This window comes from Sphaeramia orbicularis, chromosome 2 (assembly GCF_902148855.1).
Source record: "Sphaeramia orbicularis chromosome 2, fSphaOr1.1, whole genome shotgun sequence".
NCBI lineage: Eukaryota > Metazoa > Chordata > Actinopteri > Kurtiformes > Apogonidae > Sphaeramia > Sphaeramia orbicularis.
In genome coordinates this window covers 8,692,603-8,706,350 of record NC_043958.1, presented here as the reverse complement: position 1 = coordinate 8,706,350, position 13,748 = coordinate 8,692,603, and the positions used below count along the sequence as shown (strand labels likewise).

Sequence of the window (13,748 nt, the reverse complement as noted above, 5' to 3'; positions counted from 1 at the left end):
GCTTGAATCATCCTCACATGGTGACAAATCCTCCCTCAACAAGTTTGCTGCAGTCTCACCACCAGCCAGCTGCATTACTGATTCCAAGTATTTACTGAATACCGTCCCTGGCCACGTTCAGACTGTAAGGAAAGATCAAATGTGCTTTTCAGTTCTGGTTCGGGACACATTTCCATATGCTTTCCTAAATCAGATACAGGTCAGATCCTTTACAATGCAACCACTGTCTGAACATTCATATCAGAAATCACGTGACTTGCATGTACATTTTTTTCTCCTGATCCTCTCCCTTGTTATTATATGCTCATAAATTTGCCGTCTTTCCCTGCACGTCAACTTGAAACAGCAAATTCACCAGCAAAGTCACCATTCCAGTCTGAAATCAAGAAATAAAGAAACAAACAAATCATCAAAAACTCAAGTCTGTGAACTGCAGCAATGTATCTGGCTCTCTTGACAAAAAGTTTTCCATTGACTGAGTTCAAATAAACTTTTTTTTTTTCATTATTCTTGAAGCTTAACTGCTTAAATTACCAAAAATATTACTGACAATGTATAAAAAAAATATTACATCACAGTTACACTGAGACTGCTGGTTGTCATCAACAACATGTAATGACATCCTGTCAAGTTCAGACAATCAAGCCTCCAAATGTTTACAACGAAAAAACTGGACTCCATTCAGAGGGTGTGAAAGGATCAGGGAAGATTATCTGGGTTATGTGGCTTCTATAGCATATGTAACTAAATACATTTGTAAATGGGGGGGCTATTTTTAATGAACAGTAGCTCCAGTCTGTCATAAGGATAGAATAATACTCTGCTTTGATTTTCCTGATTAGTGACTGTATCTGATGAATTTAGTGTATTCAGTCTGTTTGGTTACAGTCTATTTGACATGAAACAGCGTCTTTTACAATGGTATTTTATAAAACTGAATATAATTTTTTAATAGTTTTTCAAAGTCTGACATCCAACAGCATAACAAAACATTTTTATTCTTTAATTTGTGCATCTAACCCATTAGGTTTCATTTATTTTCAGTATGTTTCTGTCATCAGCTGCAAGTAACAAAAAAGTTGAATGAAAACAAAGAGATTTTTGTTGCTTTTCTGCATTTTACTGTATTGTATTGTGCTAGGACCCAAGAAAAGTACATACCAAACCATGATTTTTGTCTACTGTGATATCCCTAAGTAAGAGTTTATTGCACTGCCTTTTTCAGAATAAGGGAACAAAAAAAAAAAGATCTTGTGTAATTAAAGTGTCTTTGAGACAAACTGGAAAATTCAACATATTAGGTAACAAATGATCACTAACTATTAGTAATCAAGTAATTTGATGCTGATACCATATATTTGGAGTAAAAAACTAAATGTTTCTGTTAAATTTTACATTGGGTCCAACACAACACTTAGTTGAAATAAATAAAAGAAACAATTTATATTTTTTTGTCAGGTTGCACTATAATACTAAGTACTAGTAAATACATAATTTCATTATTTGAGGTCAGACCAGTGACTGCAGACTGAGAGGCAGATGTATCAGAGCCAGAGTAGCATAACTTAAATTAGTATTCATTTGGCCTATGTTATTTTTATGTTATTAATACTTAATATTCCTAATTTTAAGGCTGATTTTTGCAGCCCCATATTAGCTTCTATGATTTAGTCATTCAGAATGGTAAGTAATCAGACCTTGCTAATGTTCTGCAGGATTTTACCTGTTTAATAAAGGCTTTAAGGCAAGCTGGACACAATCACAGAGGTATTTCCATCACCTGTTTTAATCCTCTTAAAAGCAAGGGCACATGGGTAAATGATGGATTAATGGGTTAAATGAGTGCGCGGTCCAGGTTCAGACAGAGTGCAGTGATGAGTAACAAAGGGCAGCCAGGTTAAAAGCTGATCGATTACTTCCTGTGTCTCCTGAGCTGACATTTTATTTAACATGGATCATCGCTGATCATGTCTGCACTCAGCAGGTTGTTCACAGTCCAAATGCAAAAGCAGCAATCCGCGGAGAGGCCTGGCTCTGAGGTCTGGATTGAAGTGAAACAGGATACGCGAGTGTTCTTACATGTGGTTTGTGTCTTTGCCATGCCAGAGAAAATTGGTAAGCGGAACCACTTCAAGTTTGTGGGGAGAGTCCAGAGCTGAAATAGGAATCCCCGACTCTGGAAGGGAGGGAGTCCTGGCGGGTATTTCACAGTAATCCAAGACCCCTGCTGAGCTGCCGGCATGTCTGTTTGTCCTGGCAAATACTGGCAGAGGCAGCGGAGGGAAGGCAAAATTATATCATAGCAATCAGGCATGAAGGGTACGGTGTCTCACAAGGCCAATTCATTCCCTTCATACAAACATAAATCCCTGTAACTTCTGCATGCCAAATCTAGGACAAATTCCCAGGCAACGAAGCATGACTTTTATTTCATCTGCTGAAGAAAAAGACCAAAAGCTATAACGGAACAAAAGACCCTTTATTGTAGATAAAAACAACTACATAGAAAAAACATTAAAAAAATGCAGAGACGCACAAATACACATACGCCAAGAGGTGTGGCAACCCAAGCGTATTCTTTGACAAACAACCAAACAGTAAATATCCAGCAGCCTGAACTGTCAACGCAAACAAACAACTGCACAGAACAGCCAAAGAATATCCTTCCATTCATGAACACGAAGACAAAGCGGAGTTGTACTAGAGCCATAAGCCGTCTGCTGTCACGATCAGCTGCCAGAAGCAAATCACTGCAACTCAGCGCCAACTGTCACATCTCATCCAATAACAGCCCAACGTTATGTGTAAATTAGCTGCAGCGGTTAATCGATTACTTATCTACTCTAAATCAATCTCAACCATTTCAGTGACCAATAATGAGTTTGAGTAATGTAGCATAGAAAAAAAAAAAAAAACTGTAGAAATTCTCTTCTTCCACCTTCTAAATCCATAAAGACCCAGTTCTAGGCTAATTTTTGGCAGTACCCAAATGAATTTTTCTACTATAATTAAACTTTAAGTAATTTGTCACCATTTATTATAGTATTTTCCTCCATATTTTCCATTTTTCACTGTAAATCATTTATTTTCTGATATTTAATTTCTGATACTTAATTCAGATGCTCATGAAAACAAGTAAATTCAAAGTTTATTAGACAAAAACAAAAAAAACTGACGAAAAAGTTACTTTTTCAGTAAAGATACCAAGAACCAAATGTAAAAACAAGCACCTCCTTCACTGTCATTGATCAAACTCCATGGGCTTTACTGGTGAATCAATGTTGTAGAAGATGACGGTGTTTCCATGTTCACTACAGAGCCTCTGAACGTCTAAAAATGTCATATCTGATGACAAACTGTTTACACCAATTATTTTTATATATTTACTGATAAAATTAGTGGATCAACATTTTAGATCAGTAGATGTTTTGGTCACTGTGGCTGTTTGGGTCTTTGTGGGTTAAATGTGCAGTTTCTGGTTCTGTCTGAAAATAAACTATTTGAGGGCAAAATCTCGAGCTTCAGGAAACACTTTTTCACCATTTCTAACATTTTTAGACCAAGCAATCAATTGGTGGATATTAAAATTGACTACCCAGCAATGACAACAGATAATTTTGCATAGTTATAATACAGCCTGTCCATCCTTCCTCTACTTTAGTCTAAATTTAGGATAAACATCATGTTAAATCATGTCTTTCAGGTCACTCGTGCTCACTGAAAAGTAGCATTTCCATCATCAACATAACTGTTACGATGTGACATCAACTAAACTTGTGACAAACACACTACAAAAGACTGCTTGAAACATAGTAAGAAAAATGTTTTCAAGACAAGTCTTAGCTTAAATTACATAGGGATGTCACTAGACTGATATCTGAGCTGATGATTAATTGTCAAAAGAGATTATCAATATTACAAATGATTCTGTAGTGCAATTCTAATAAGAGTTTAATTATTCCCCCAATGAAAAAGACACGTTTATTGGCATAGTGCTTTGAATCATACATAATGGATTATATTTCTGTTCCACTTTTGTTAGTATTAGATGAATAGCCTGGATATGGTATAACAAAACTCATCAGTAAAATAAGCAAATACTGTCTTAAAATAAATCACCAAAGCGCTAGTTCTCCAGTGAACTAATATGAGATGATGAATAACACTCAGAACAGCAGTCAAACTATGAGAAAATAATGAAAAAGGGTTATTTCTGTTTGTTTCACCAGTGGTTTGTTTATAAATCAATAGATATTTATCATGCAATTATGTGGAACTATAGTCTAATAATGCAAAATATCTTGAGAAGTCATAAATTAATGTTCTATTATTCGTGTGCAATTTATCTGAGCATGTTTACAGTCATTTATTTCTTCATTGTGGCTCATAGCTACAAGGCCACTGTTCAGTATTTATTTACCAGGGTGTAAGTCACAGTGTATTCAAGTTTCCTAACACCTCATTCATCCTGGAATGATGTAGAAAACACTATCACAGTGACTCTTCAAATTCTTTCGACAAGAACTATTAAAAGAGGCAGCTGTTCATTTATACAACACCCGTTTCATGCATAACAAACAGTTGTTTTTAAGTTTTAAAAAAATTCTTCCCATCTGCATATTTTGTTTAAATGAATGCACTGTAGGCTATTTGTTTGCTGTTCATTTCCTGTTCATATAATTTGGTTTTCTAAGTTACTGTTTTTACATATTTGAGATAAATCTTCAAATGCTTTTCTTCATCATGAAAACGTTTTCAGCCTGGACTGCTGCTCAAATTAAATAAATAAATAAATACAGACTGACAAAGAGGATTAATTGATTAATTGGCAAAATGATGTCTTTATACAATCCCTCTATATAACGTCTGCTGTCTATGTTAATCTGTGTGATCTGATAATCTATGATTTACATAGACAGACTGACGTTACAAACCCCACTGCACACTGATGCAGAGTTCAGGCTGTGGCCACCGCCTGAAGTCGCTGACTCGCCTCAAAACGGTCTGATCCTGAACTTGAGTGGGAGTTAAGCATGAAGCACAGAGACTGACTCCAGGTCTGTGTGTAAGGTGGCAAATTAAGCATCTAATGAACCAGATACAACGACCCGCTACGTTTTCATTTAGAAACACCTTTCAGCCAAACCCATCATCTGTTCTTTCCTTCATCCAACAGAGAAGAAAAGCCCCACAGTTCAGTCACGCATGACTTACTGATTAAAGAATAATCTCACAGCCTTCAAAGGGATGACTTCCATCAGAAAACTCTTTACTGTTTTACATGAATCTCACCTGCAGACTTCTACTGGTGTTTTATTCCAATTTTTTTTTCCTGGTTTAACAGATGGAGCAATTTACTGAGTTCATGTTCACCACGTAAATATAATACTATGTTTGGTTGGAATTACTGAAACCTTTTCTACCAACAGTCCCAGGAACATTTATTACCAGGAAGTTATTTACCTGGGTCAAAGACTTCCTTTTTATTCCTTTTAAAATGCATTCTAATCAGGCTCATTTCACATTTTACAAGGTCCAGGCTTATTACCCAGAGCATATTCAGATGGACAGACAGATGACTGCAATGTAATTGTACCGAGCCAAATACGTCCATTAACTTCTCATAGGCTCCTTTATTTTGTCCCATTCTCCAAATACAACAAATGCAAACAAAGTGAAGTTTGCAGAAATACAATGAGCAAGATTGCAGCTGCACACTGGGTTAAATATTGTGGAAAATGCTACAAGTATGTTCCACCAATCAGTGTTCTTCAGCAAATTGTCCCACCCTCAAGAACTCGGGAAAATCTGAAAAGTCCTACCCCCGTACGAGGAACTTTTTTCAGAGAATGTTTGGGGTTGAGGGAAACTTTTTACCTAGGTAATTTAGAAGATATGCACTGGAGTTTTTCAAAATCCCCGGTAAAGTTAAAGTTCCTACGGTGGAAATCAGAATCTAAGGGTAGTAAATACATGTTTCAGTGGTAATGTGCATTGGATAAAACAGAATTAAAGAAACAATAGCCAAATTAACTGGAACTTTTAAGACAGGGACATGACCCATGATCCGAATCACAGTTTTCTCTTTCTTTCAAGTGATGGTGACTTACACAAGTTTACCTGTAGTTTTCTCTGGTTTCTAGAGGCCTAGTCTGTGTGTGACAGCTTTGTGTAGTTGCTGACTAGAAGCTCTGCATTTTTGCATCATTTTGGCCTAACTTTAGTCCAATATCAAAAATATCTAGATGAAGGAAACATGAGTACACTTCTTCCTCCACATACAGCTGCAGTGTTTCCATTAATTACGTTGACTGTGACATAATAATTTCCTTCGCCAGAGTTTAATAATGAATCAAGAACGTTTTTACCCTCTATAAGCTCACCTAATGCATGTGTAAATCAGACTCACTGTGCATTAGAGTTCCGAAAACAGTCACAGCTGATGGACTCACAATCGTTCTTCAGCATTTTTTTCGTCAGCAGCAGGAAAACAATGCATTACATAAACTCTGCAAGTTAAAACAGACTAAACCCAAACACTTCTGTGCAGACAGACGCTAAAGTATTACTATAAATGGACCGAAATAAACTCACTAGACCAGTGATCTGAGTTAGTGACATTAAAGCTATAAACCCACTGGTCAGTGCAACACTCCCTGTAAAATACAACAATTACACTGACAGCCAGGACATTGAGAGCAAATGTTCACTGAGTAAGAGTGTTTTAACAGTGTTACTTTTAATTTTCTTAATGACATGATCCATGAGATCACCATCGAAGAAGATCATATGACAAATCAATGAGCTAACATGATGAGATTTCCCAGCCCTACAGTCGTAATAATAATATATCTATCTAGGTTACATTAACTATAGGCTGACCACTGATTTCCAGAATTAATTCAATAATAATTCACAAGGTTCCAATTTAATTTGATTGAATTTAATGTCAGTGTGGAATATTTTAGTTGCAAGACTATTTTTTTCTTATATATAAAAGAGATTCTCACAGAAATGTATTAGCTAACTTGTACAAGAGCCCCCCCCATATTTACATTAATATTTAACCTCAAATTACATTAATTAGCCTACTTTTTTAATAATATGACCCACAAGTGGATAAGTTCAAGTTAAAGTGTAGAGGTGATAAACAGAGTTGAAACTTTCTCATTAAGTGTATTTTAAAACTCAGGTCTTCATTTTTTCCTGATGATTATTTCTTAAAAACTTTACTCTTGGTTTACCACTGTCCGTATTCCTTACATGTTTAAAGATGGAGCTAAAAACAAACAAACAAAAAAAAAAACCCAAAAAGGAGACATTTTTCTGGCTAAATCCATGCATTTTCTTGCTACTTTTACTGAAATCACAGGGGCTACATTTGTTGACAACAGTGTGGGAGTGATGCCAATTGGACTAAAGATGCTTTTTTAAGCTGTTTAGCATTCAGAATTAATGGTGCATATGACCCGCAATTACTCAGAGCAAAGTCTCTCAATTATATACATGATGAGGGTTTTTTGTCGCTAAATATCTGCTTCAGTAAATCCAGGATCACAGGTTTTACTCGACTTCCAGAGCTCATCTCTCAGACATAATCTGTTCATCATATCTGCCTTTGTCGCTCACAAAATTTTAATTAGCCCCGCAGCTCATTTTGTCCGTGTCTCTGTCAGATGCACACAGACAATTCTCTCCTGTCTGTAACCATGACGCCCTCGTATCTCTGCCTGTATTATCACGATCATCACACTTCATAATACGAGACATCCAGCTCATGTGAAATAATTACATAGGTGGAAAAGAAGGTGATGCTTGACAGATGAACAACAGAGTCACGAGACGCGCAGGGACACGAGGGAACAAGAAAACAAGTCACTGTGGAAGTCTAAGTCTGGCTCCGTCACATGCTTGCTATGTTGCTGTCCATGACTGAGCAAATGAGGGTCATTAGTTCTGTGGAATTCAATCAGCATTCCCGAGTGTCAGTGAACTTAACACCTCGCACATATTCAGACGGAGACAAAGCTAGCAGCTTAAGGGATATCGATTAAAACTGATAACCAATAAGCACAACCTTCAAGCTCAGACCAAGAGCTTCTATATGAAATTGATGAGTATGTTTACATTCTAAGGTTTACAAGTAGCTCACAAGGCTTGTAAAATCAATGTGGAGAGCCTCAAAAACTAAAATGACCTATCCCAAATCCAGAGGTTCGACTAGATCCCAGTGGTCTTCTTCAGCAAATGCAGTTTTTAAGCTTTGTAGCTGTTTATTTATTATCTATCAGAGCTATTGTAAATATCTATACACATATTTGGCAGTAATAATAATTAAAAACAGAAATGCCCCCACATATGGGCCTATATGATGAAGTTTCACTGGTGGCAGTTACTTACATTTATCTACTGTGTTTTATTAAAGGGCTTTTTTAAATATTGCTCTTCAGAAATGAATACTTTTTAATATGTTGTAATATGTAGTTAATTTTAAACTTTTTGATGCTAAAGTTAAACTATTTTCATACATATATAATGAAGATTTACTTGTTTCTCTGGCACAGTGTGAGGTTCATAAATAAAAAATGACCAGAAAAAACGCATCAAGATCTATATCACCAACAAATTTTGCAATCAGTGCATCCCTAGTGTCTATTACAAGACATTAATGTTTAATATTTGACCCAAAACCACTATTATGCAAAACAGAAAAAAAAAAAATTAAGCTTAGTAAATAAACACACATTAGGTTTATGCTTTTTACTGTAGTTCAAAATGATATGGCATTAATGGACTGAGCAATGAAAGAATATAATATGAATGATTTTTATAATTATGATATAAATATCTAGTTTGATTTGTGCTGTTTAGAGTTGCATTATCAGCAATCTTTCCAGGATTTTGTTTCATTTAATTTTATTCCTGCATATTTTGATGTTGCAAAAAAAAATAATATAATACTTTTTTCTATGCTCCATGTCTTAGATTTTGGAAAATTCTGCTGTTTGAGAAGGATTCAATTTAATTTCATTTAGTTTATAACAATTAAATCATCTGGTTTCTCTAAGTGTGACTTGACCAAAAATCAGTGATTAAAGGAAATAATAATGTCACATTTATCTTAGTTATCATATTAATTATTGACATCAACTGAAATGAAAATTCTTATCATGATGACAGTTTTAAGATCACCTTTTCATCTTTTTTTTGCAGAATACCCAAACTTAAGTCAATTCTATAGTATAGGCATACATATTGTAGTAATATATAATAGTAGTTTTTCTGCTTCAAAACACATTTATTGGCAGATGAATCACATTTAAGCAAAATAATCTATTCATGTCACTGCCAAAACGTTTAATCGTGACTATAAGGCTTTCACACATAAAGAAAAGATTGTAATGGTCTATAAGCACCCCTGAATCACACAATCACACAAACCCACCACAGCAACCACCGGCTCCTAAAAAACCGAGGGAAAATCCCAGTGACTGTGTGAACTACACACAACTATAAACATTTATTACCGTTTCCTGCATGCTGTGAGTAACAGGAAAATCACAGTTTCACATTTTGCCTTCACCTGTTGCATTTTTCTGCTGGTATTGTCAGGCAACAATAATGTGCTGATCCTTAATGGTCAGGTGATGAACAAATTGATGACCATTAATGGATTACTTAACATGTAATGTTAACAATTAGGATTGCTGTGAGTGTTTGTGTCTATTTGGTTACTGTGGTTACCAAAATAATTCAGTTGCTCCCTCTTGTTTGTTGTGTTCAGTATGTCTCAGTGAGGACGCCTTCATTTTAATCACATTAGACCTTAGGGAAAAACAACAGCAGTTTAATGCCTCTTCTACTCCAGCGACATTATTCTTTAAAGTTCTGCTCACCAGTGAAACAAACAAAAAAAATCTAGACGAAACATGAAAACGCTTATCTAAACAATTTCCTTTAGAGATTTTGAAACAGATGCAGAAATATTGCAGTTACTTCAGGCTATTTTGCGGCTCATGCTTTCCATGCCTTTTTTCTTGGAGCACACACTGAGCAGTTGAACTTCTTGTTTATGAAAATCTCTATAGCAACCAGCGTTGACTGACATATTCCAATGCAGAGCGAATGCAGCACTATGCCCTCTGGATACATGAGATGTGACTGGAATAATCCTGATCTCCAGTTTAATAAGTAAATTTGTATTCATTGTTCAGTGGATTATTTGCATCCTTAAACATGTGCACTAGAATTCTTTTAATTACTATCAGCAAACATGTTGTGAATTCTGTATGCAGATACACATACACATGCACAGCTCAGCATCTGCTCATCGTAGACCAGCGCTCACTTATACATTCTGCCAAACACCTCTCATCTGAGCGCTCCTGACAGGTGTCATCATCACGATCAATACCCTCAGCTGTCACACAAACCAGAGCTGCTTTCTGGGACGTAAGTGGAGGGAAGGCATCAAACCTCTGTGTAATGTGTTTAGATTCACACTACGCTCAAACGTTAGCCTCAGCCCAAACATAAAAGTCCTGATGATAATGAGGGTCTTGCATAATTTATATAGAGGAAGCAACTGTTGTTGTCACTATGTAATGTTGCTCTGAGCTTTGACAATGTCAGCCCATTTTACCATGCAGCCTTGCCTCTAACAGCTAGCCTACATGGGGTTGGGATGGGAGTTTCTAATGCAATTTATTTGAATTACAGTGCTGTTGAAAGCATTTTCTTTGCTTTAAACCTCCAAGTCTGTGAACCAGCTATTACAAACTACTGCTGTGAGCCTATAAACTATTTCGATATGGGGTTTACAGATAAGAAGACTGTTGAATGAAACACTTCTAAAGAAAAAAAAGAGAGAGAAATTTTCTTGTAAATATTTGAAACGGTACGCGTTTGAAGATTATAGATGTCAGGTAGATTTAAAGGAGAATTCATAGGATAGATATAGCTACTACTATAGCACAGGTGTAAAACATGCGGCCCGGGGGCCAAATCCGGCCTGCCAAAGGGTCCAATCTGGCCCGCGGGATGAATTTGTGAAATGCAAAAATTACACTGAATATATTAATCATTTTAGTTCCAGTTCCACAAACAGACCAATTTAATCTCCAGTGGGTCTGATCAGTAAAATACTATCACAATAACCTATAAATACTCACAACTTCACATTTTTCCCTTCGTAAATGTAAACATTTTCATGCCATTTTACTGTATTTACACTAAAACAAACTAACATTTCACAAAAATACAAATAACCTGAACAAATATGAACATTTTGAAATGTCTGAAGTGTAATTTTAACAATATTCTGCCTGTTATTAAATGTTTTGTGTATTTGTAGATCCACTGTGATCTGTACATTGTAACGTACATGTGTATATGACAAACTGAGGCTGAATATTTTTAAAATTGCACTTAGTTTTCTGAAGAAATTTCAGTTTGTTCATGTTACTTACATTGTTTTAAAGGATAGTTGGTAAATGTAAACCTTTTCATTGCATAATTTTCCTTTTTTTGCTCTAAAACACAGAGGAAAGTTTAAAGTTGCCATTTTTTCTATATTATTATGTTATTATTTCACTGGTCCGGCCCACCGCAGATCAAATTTGACCTGATGTGGCCCCTGAACTAAAATGAGTTTGACACCCCTGCACTACAGTAAAAAAAAAAAAAAAAAAAAAAAAAAGTTGGAAAAGGATCAAATAAGGTGTGTTTATGTTCAGCAGTCATAAATATGTATCAACTACGTGATAAAACGTGAATGTTATGTTTACATAAAAGCAAGACGTTGCAAAAAAAAAAAAAAAAAAAAGATTTTGTCAAATAATAATAAAAAAATAGAAACTGAACAAACTGAGGAAACCAGCTGTTTATTGTCTACTCTGCAGCTCCTAGAATAAAAGGTCATTCATTATGCACTAAATTACACACGTGCTGTATCACCACCTGCATTTTTTTTACATTTCATTAATAAAATTAGCTCATATTCCCATGAATATATTAGAAAATAAGTAGAGGTATAACATGCCTGGCCATATTTCAGCTCACATATAAGTTTGTGGAGCTCTCACGTGGCCACAAGTCATTAGTTGGAGCTCCAGAGCCGGATTACCCACCCTGCTCCTACCTGTGACCCGGCAGGCAGGCGGACCTACAGGCAGGAAACTCCCCGGTTTCACCGTGGCCTCGGAAGCCCCCCCTTTACCCCGGTATTAACGCGACTAGTTGAAGACACAAACAGAAAGCAGAGCACCGCAGTTCGAAAACGGGTGTTGAGTGTGTGTTTTGTTTTGGTTTTTTTTTAGCCTTACTGGTTGTTTTTTCCCGGAGGCTGGAGGGGCTTCGGTGTATCCGTCCGCGTCAACTGTTCCGCCGCAGGTTACAGTTCACAGCTGAGCGGCGGCACACTAGCCGGGTAATGCGGATCCACTCAACCGTTGGAAACATAGTTGACTTTTTTTTTCCTCCCTTGACCTCGCTGTAATTTCTTGGAATTTCTGCTTGACAACGCGGCCACAGGAGGATCCGTGTCCCCAAACTGACAAAGTAACAGGATAACTCGTAGAACCTGAGACTGTGAACTTCCTCTGCGTTAGTGTGGCCGCAGTTTGAGGGCATTGAAATGAAGTTGAAAGCGTTCCCTTTCACACAGGTAGGCAACACAGCAAGGGCGTGTTCCCAAGTCTTTCCTATTAAAGCACACACACAGCCCAACACTCAGCACCACTCTTTGTTCTGCGCGTAAAAATAGGTAGACGCACCGTAACCTACATCTGTGAAGGCTCCAGGAATCAACACAGGACATTATAGGCTATAAGGAGATACACACACACACACACACACACTAGTGAACCCACACACTCCAACATCTGCAGAATACACCGGACCGACACTGTCTGCTGGTTTAGGAGAAGACAACTCACCCTCTGTCGGTGGAGGTATCATTCACGCGGTTGATTATTTATCCAGAGGTGATAAACTAGTTTGCCCCAGAGCTCACGGCAGCTCCAGTAGGAAGCAGCCCTTAGTAACCGTAGGAATCACCCTGGCAGTCAGGAATTTCACAGGGGGCAGTGCTTCACACAGGAGGGCTGTAGTACCCCGGACTGGACGCTAGGGGGGCGTCTCATACAGGAGCCACCTGAAAGCCATGCAGAAGTTTACCAGCTCCACAAGACCAATCCTGGAGGACACAGGTGTCAAACATGCGGCCCGGGGACCAAATCTGGCCCACCAAAGGGTCCAGTCCGGCCCGTGGGATGAATTTGTGAAATGCAAAAATTTCACTTAGATATTAACAATCGTTTCAGTTCAGGTTCCACATTCAATCTCAAGTGGGTCAAATTGGTAAAATACTATCATAATAACATATCAATAATGACAACTCCAAATGTGTGTCTTTGTAAATGTAAATATTTTCATGTATTTACACTAAAACAAAGTATAGTTTTGCAAAAAATGTGAATAACTTGAACAAATATGAACAACCTGAAGTGTCTTAAGACACAGGTGTCAAACATGCGGCCCGGGGGCCAAATCTGGCCCGCCCAAACATTAACCTGAACAGTCAAGGTTGTCCAAATCATTTTGGTTCAGGTTCCACATACAGACCAATGTGATCTACAGTAAAAATAACAACACAATAACCCATAAATAATGACAACGACACATTTTCTTTGTGAAAAATTATGTGGAAAAAATTTAAGTGGAAAAAAAAAAAAGATTACACTGTGAAA

The 13,748-nt window shown here is 36.9% G+C and overlaps 1 protein-coding gene across 5 annotated transcripts in view; it reads right to left on the bottom strand.

Moving 5' to 3' along the window:
* LOC115433109 (vang-like protein 1) overlaps nucleotides 1–13,086 on the bottom strand; it is a 70,315-nt gene extending 57,229 nt beyond the window's left edge. For 3 of the 5 annotated variants that reach the window (XM_030154339.1, XM_030154358.1, XM_030154384.1), the window contains exon 1: nucleotides 12,936–13,086. The gene's annotated coding sequence lies outside the window, so the exon portion shown is untranslated. Of the gene's footprint in view, nucleotides 1–12,323; nucleotides 12,756–12,935 lie in introns of those variants that run through there. The other 2 variants (XM_030154375.1, XM_030154348.1) reach the window with 2 other exon arrangements.
* Nucleotides 13,087–13,748: the final 662 nt, after the last annotated feature.